Source organism: Nanorana parkeri, unplaced genomic scaffold (assembly GCF_000935625.1).
Source record: "Nanorana parkeri isolate BGI_ZX_2015 unplaced genomic scaffold, ASM93562v1 scaffold2743, whole genome shotgun sequence".
Classification (NCBI taxonomy): Eukaryota; Metazoa; Chordata; class Amphibia; order Anura; family Dicroglossidae; genus Nanorana; species Nanorana parkeri.
Window position 1 is genome coordinate 93,605 of NW_017309011.1, and position 6,678 is coordinate 100,282.

The 6,678-nt window shown below is 38.6% G+C and overlaps 1 pseudogene; it reads left to right on the forward strand.

Moving 5' to 3' along the window:
• The first annotated feature begins 304 nt into the window (after window positions 1–304).
• Window positions 305–5,703, forward strand: LOC108802244 (annotated as a pseudogene).
• The last annotated feature ends 975 nt before the right edge of the window (window positions 5,704–6,678 follow it).

The following is a 6,678-nucleotide window of genomic DNA, read 5'->3' on the forward strand; positions in this document are numbered from 1 at the left end:
ACCCGCAGATGTGAACCAGGCCTCAGTTCCAGTTTGAAGCCCAGTAACAGCTGATTACATACCAGTTGTTTTGAAACAAAAGGGGTGCAAAGTCTTAAAGTTTGTTTTCTTTAGCATGGTGCAGATAAAGACCCTTGCTCTGTGTGCGGAAGCTGTGGTCTCCCTGAAGAGGACTGACACACCCCTGCTTCCTTATAAATAAATAATGGTAATAGAGAGATGGTTTGTGAAAGTATTTATTTATTTACTTACAGGATTTCTTGTAGCAAAAAAGGATTTTCCTGAGCTGTTGGAAACAATGAAGATGAATCTTTACCTGACTAAGAAGTTGACCCTGAGGGATGTCCTGAGCATCGATTTAGATAATGTCTATGAGAAACCACCTAAAGCTGTAGAGGATCTTCCCTGGAATTACTTAAGGAAGCTGATGGCCTTAAACAGGACTGCGAGAGACATTTTACTTGAGATAAATCCTTCTACTGATGATAATGATGACAATTTTAATGCTTCCTTATTTCAAGATGACAAAAGGTTGTCCTCTTCCATTCACCCCCTGGATGTCCTGTGCGTCCTCCTGCATTGCTCGGATAGTTTTCTGCAACAAGAGATTGTATCCAAAATGTCCATGTGTCAGTTTGCTGTCCCTCTGCTGCTCCCGGCTGGTGATGGGTCACACTGCACCCTCATGCTGGGGGCAATGAGGAATATTGTGAAGAAGTGGAGACCTCAGTCACTAGCTGACAGTAAAGGGTTTAAAGAAGAAAATGTGGTGAATGTATCCATGCCTATCTTCTCTTTTGTCCAGCTGGGGAAAAGCAAATTATCCAAATCTAAAATACTGAACCAAATTCTTAATCCAGCCCAGCAACATAACAACTTCTTTATACATGACAATATGGAGGGAGGAAACAGTAAGAGGAAGATATCTGATGGACTGGTGGAAATGTCCTGGTATTTTCCTTGTGGTAAGTCTGATGTTTTCCCAGAACCCATCGCAGTGACCAACCTACGAGGTGACCTGAAGACCAATTGGGACCAGTTCATGTTTCTGACTCGAGTCTCATCAGCTGTGTTTATATTCATTGAGAGTATTTCTGAGGAGGAATCCAAACTCTTATCAAGCTGCCCTACTAATGACAATATTACTTCATTGTTACTCCAGGTCCTGGCAAAAATGTGAGTACACAGACACTGAAGAGTCTTCAAGACTTAAGTCCAGTATTAAATATAAAAAACTCGAATGTTATAGTATATGGAGGCACAGCAAATGAAGCCACATTTGTAAACAAGCTACAAAATAGCATTATTAGTTTGGTAAACAATGGAACAAAAAAACGGACAATGGTAGATTTTGAGAATGAAGCAGAAAAAGTGCAAATCCATGTAGATGAGAAAGTTCCTGAATGTCAGCGAGCCAGGGAACGGGTTCTCAACATAACAGCTGAAATAAAAGATGTGGCTGAGTACAAACAGAAAACAATGGTGTTACAGGGAGAACTGTGGGAAGAGGTATCCAGTGTAGACAAAGAACTTTGCAGAATGACAAACCAGGGAGGAAAAGATGTACAAGAATATCAAGATGAACTGAAAAATAAACGATCTTCTCTACATGAGAAACAAAATCAGTGTGATCTGCATCATGGAATAATACTTTTTATGAATGCAATTGCTCATTTGTCTAAGACTCAGAAACACTTTTTCCTGAATTGTTTGAAATTTGAACTTGATTCAATGGCTAGAAAACATCTTTCTACATTACAAGCTTTGTACAAAGAAAAATGTAACAATAAGCCAATTAACAAAGAAGAGCTTAAAAAGATAGACCAAAAAATCTCCAACAGTTCATTAGGAATTGAACATTTCCTTCGTGAGATGGGGCAGTTTTATGAAGCTGAATGTTCCATGAATAAGGAAAATAGAAAGGGTTATATAAAAACAAAATTTACTGAACTGCCAGGAATTGCTGCTGATCTCTTGTTAGACGGGTTCCCATTGGAGCTGATAGATGGAGATGCCTCCAACATCCCCTTACAATGGATATCTGATGTTCTGAGTGAGCTGAACACCAAAACAGGGAGAAAATGCAGAATGAGAGTGATAACTGTGCTGGGTGTACAGAGTACGGGGAAGTCCACTCTTCTCAACATTATGTTTGGCCTGCAGTTCCCAGTGGCCAGGGGAAGATGTACACGAGGAGCCTTCATGACTCTATTGAATGTAAAAGAGAACCTCCAGCAGGAGCTGGGTTTTCACTTCATCCTGGTGATTGACACTGAGGGGCTGAAAGCTCCAGAGTTGGCCTCTTTGGAAGGAAGTTATGAACATGACAATGAACTGGCCACACTAGTGGTTGGGTTGAGCGATGTCACCATAATTAATATGGCCATGGAGAACACCACAGAAATGAAGGATATTTTACAGATTGTAGTCCATGCCTTTCTTAGAATGAATGAAATAGGAAAGAGACCCAACTGCCAGTTCGTACACCAAAATGTGAGTGATGTGTCCGCTCATGAAAATAACATGAGAGACCGGAAGAGACTTCTGGAACAACTGGATGAAATGACAAAAGTAGCTGCTGGAATGGAAAATAGTGAAATTAAAACTTTCAGTGATGTGATGAACTACAACCTGGAGACAGACAATTGGTACATTCCTGGACTGTGGCTTGGGGTCCCACCAATGGCTCCAGTAAATTCTGGGTACAGTGAACATGTGTCAGAATTAAAAAAGTATTTATTAGAATTACTGAAAACCAAGAAATCGCTGAACAAGCCTTCAACCGTTCCGGAATTTATAGAATGGATTAAAAGTTTATGGAATGCTGTCAAACATGAGAAATTCCTCTTCAGTTTCAGGAACAGTTTAGTGGCAGATGCTTATAATAAACTGTGTATACAATACTCACAGTGGGAATGGGAGTTCCAAAAGGCTGTCCATGAATGGCAGATCCGTACAGAGACAAACATTAAGAATCAGACTACAGAAAGTCTAAATGATGAATTGTGCTCAAAATTTAAGGATGAGCTCAACAGATTGCTACTTAAAGGAAAAACTGAAATGGTGAAATTACTTGAAAACTATTTTATTCTTTTTTTTTAAATTTATTCGTTTTTTCAAAATAAACAATCAATTATACCATTACACATACATGTTTCATTTAAACATTTTGGTGTCCACCAGATCTGAAGCAGTCCTCCCAATATTTTAGTCTATTAATCTCCGAAACCATTTCAAACATATAATGTAATAAAACCACCCCAAAAAGGTAACCTCATCCGAAATACTCTAATTAGAGGTCTGCACCCATCGATAACGATGGAGATTCCAACTATTTATCGAGTTTCATAAGCGCTCCTACTCATTCATTTTATTAATACATATACTTGGTAATTAATTGTGACAAACTACAGTAATTTCCATACAACCTTCACCCAAGTTCTAACTATAAAAACTTAACATATAAATATTATCTTGTTATAATATCTAAAATAATTCATTATGTAATAAATAACAAGAGATCATCAGCGAACAACGCACATTTATGTTCCTGGGCGCCACACCTCACTCCCTTAATATCTACATTTTCGTGAATGGCGATGGCCAACGGCTCAATGGCCAGGGCAAAGAGGAGAGGGGAGAGCGGGCATCCCTGTCTTGTACCCTGTCGAATGGGGATATAGTCTGATAAGAATCCCTGCAACTTTATTTGTGCCACGGGGTTGTTATATAATGCCTGAAGCACTCCCAAAAATTATGGACCAAAGCCCCATTTCTCCAAAACTGAAATGGTGAAAATGGTGAAATTACTTGAAAACTATTTTAACAATGAAAATGTTAATCTTATAGTACGATACAAAGAGGATTTCGATTTAGACATAGAGTCCCTGAGGAAAGAATTGGAAAGAAATGCTCTTAGCAAGTTTGATGAAGCTGTCTCTGTTCAAAAAGGGAAATTCAAGATTGAGAAAATCAAGAGCGGTTCCCAGAAACTAATAGAAGAAAAAAATCACAGATCTGCTTGGAAAGTGCAGAGAGAAGAACCAGAAACTAAGTGAATCAGAGTTACGGGATAAATTTGAGGAGATGTGGGAGAAGACACTGACAGGTCTACAACTAGAGAAATTACCAAGACATGTAGTTAGTAAACCAATACTAATACAACTGAGGAATGACATGAGTAATAAAGGACCAGATATAAATGAAGCCTTATTACGTGTGCACAACTTAGTGGAGAAAATACAAACAAAATTTAAAATAGAAAAAAAACATATTCAGACCCGGTTTTGGGGTAAATTCAAGAATGTGTTTGGCTTTGAAAACAAGGAAGTGTACGATAAAATAGAACGTTTTGCTGTTTCTGTAATAAATAAGTGTGACACATTTGTCAGAGAGAAGGTCAAAACTGAACAAGATTATGATGACACCTACTGCCGGGAAATACTCCACATGATCAATACAGAGCTCAGTAAAGAGTTAAAAGATCTTAACTTCTCCTCAGATTTTGAATTGGATATCAAGTGTCACATTCTGGGAATAGCATCCCGAGAATTTCAGGCAATGCATGACAAGTTTATAGAAGCCAATGATCCAAAACTTTCTCTGGAAAGACTAAAGCCGGGATATTTACAAATATTTACCTGTACATTTCAAGTGAAAGATATACGTCAGACTAAGGCCAAAGAATTTTGTGAGCGATGCCTAAAACCAGCCATGAAAGAATATGTCTTCAAGCATCTTGGAAATAAAATAGTAGATGAGATATTACACGGCTCAGACAACAAGAAATTCCGCAGCAGAACCTTCTTTCAGAGTTTTTTGATGAAAGATCTGCTGGAAGAAGAGTCATTCCAGAAATATGTTGCATTCATTGGCTCATATGAGGAATATACAAGGGACTGGATACAGAAGCACATTGAAGAGAAATATGGAGATTCACAATGCCTGAGACCCTTAGAAGAAAATATTATCACTTCAGTGACTACAAAAGTAAAAGCAGCTCTTAAAGGAGACAAATGTCTCAGAAGTTCTTCTGTCTCAGATTTCCTGAAACGTGTGTGTGAGTTGCTGCAAAATGAATTGGTGATTCCACAGGATGAGATGAAATTGATAACTTTTCAGAACACGGCTGATGTTGTTCAGTTTTCATCTGACATTTTGTTTTTCCTCAAGGACACAGAATCAGGAATCTTATCAGAGCTGCAATCTATGAATATAAAGTCTGTACTCTCCAGGGTGACAATGAAGCCTCAGGATGAATTGTTCAGGAAGGTTGTTGGCTGTGGGAAGCAATGTCCATTCTGTAAGGTACCCTGTGAGGCCGGAGGTGGTGAGCACAAGGAGCACTTTGCTACTATCCATAGACCTGATGGACTGGGGAGATACAGATGGAGTTTAAGTGAAGAATTAACCACTGATATATGCTCATCATCTGTTACATCTGATGTTCATTTTAGTAATGAAAAAACAGGTTTCCATAGTCACCCATACAAAAACTATCGTGCGATTTATCCAGACTGGTCAATTCAACCAGATGCCAGCATCGAGTCCTCCGATTACTGGAAATATATTTTTGTTATGTATAATGAGAAGTTTGCTGAAGAATACAAAGCTAAACCAGCAAAACTGCCGGATGGCTGGAGGAAGATCACAAAGAAAGATGTTTTGGACAGCTTAGCCCGCGTGTTCAATGAAAATCCATAGACAAAAATCCCGGGGATAAGAGTCAGCAACGTCTCAGTTTTCATTCAAATGTTCCATGCAGACAGACATGTTATTCTTCATAGATACGGTTAGATTTAAGTGATGAAATATGAAAAAGCATGACATGAAATAAATATATCAATAGACTGAAACAAATACAGGAAAGATAGTGTTGTTGTAACCATGTTCATACTGATACAATGTTGCTATGGATCTTACTGATATGAATGACATGCATGCCTCATGATTATTTTTATCTTGCTTTAACTTTTCATCCAAGTCATTATGTTAAACTCTGTTTTATCATTAAACACTTATTTACTCTACTATGTGTGGTTTGGTCTTTTATTCTGAATGATGGCGTGATAAAAAACAAAAAATACTACAATTAAATTTCCCACTGAGGGGACTATTGATAACATAGAACAGATACCGCTATCCTCTCTCCACTGTAAACTGCAAAGTTGCTCCATGTGCCATTCATAAAATGCACGCTGCAGAGTGAAGCCACAGCACAACATGGCAGAGAGAGCTCTGTGACTGGAGGAGAGGTCGGTCACATGGCTTTGGCAAGTCACATGACCGGGCTCTCCTTCAATTTTTTCTTAAACTTCATTCATTGGTAGAGTCCCTAAGCAGGCGGAGCGCTACACACATCTGTAATGATCGGCAATGTGCAATATTTATTAAACATTCTACCACTGCATTACAAATGGGACCCTAAGACTCTCATATGTAACTCTCACTCATGTACTGTGCACACATTATACAGTTCTTCCACAAAATGGTGACTCAAATGCCATAAAATAGGACAGTTTATATAACACAGTGAAGAAGGCAATTGCAAGAAGTGAGTTGGTAATATTAACCAGTTCAGTGCCGCCATGTTACCCCTCCCCCCTTCATTACCCGGCCATTTTTTTTACTTTTCAATGCTGTGAAAGTTTGACTGACAATTCCTCCGTCATGCAACAC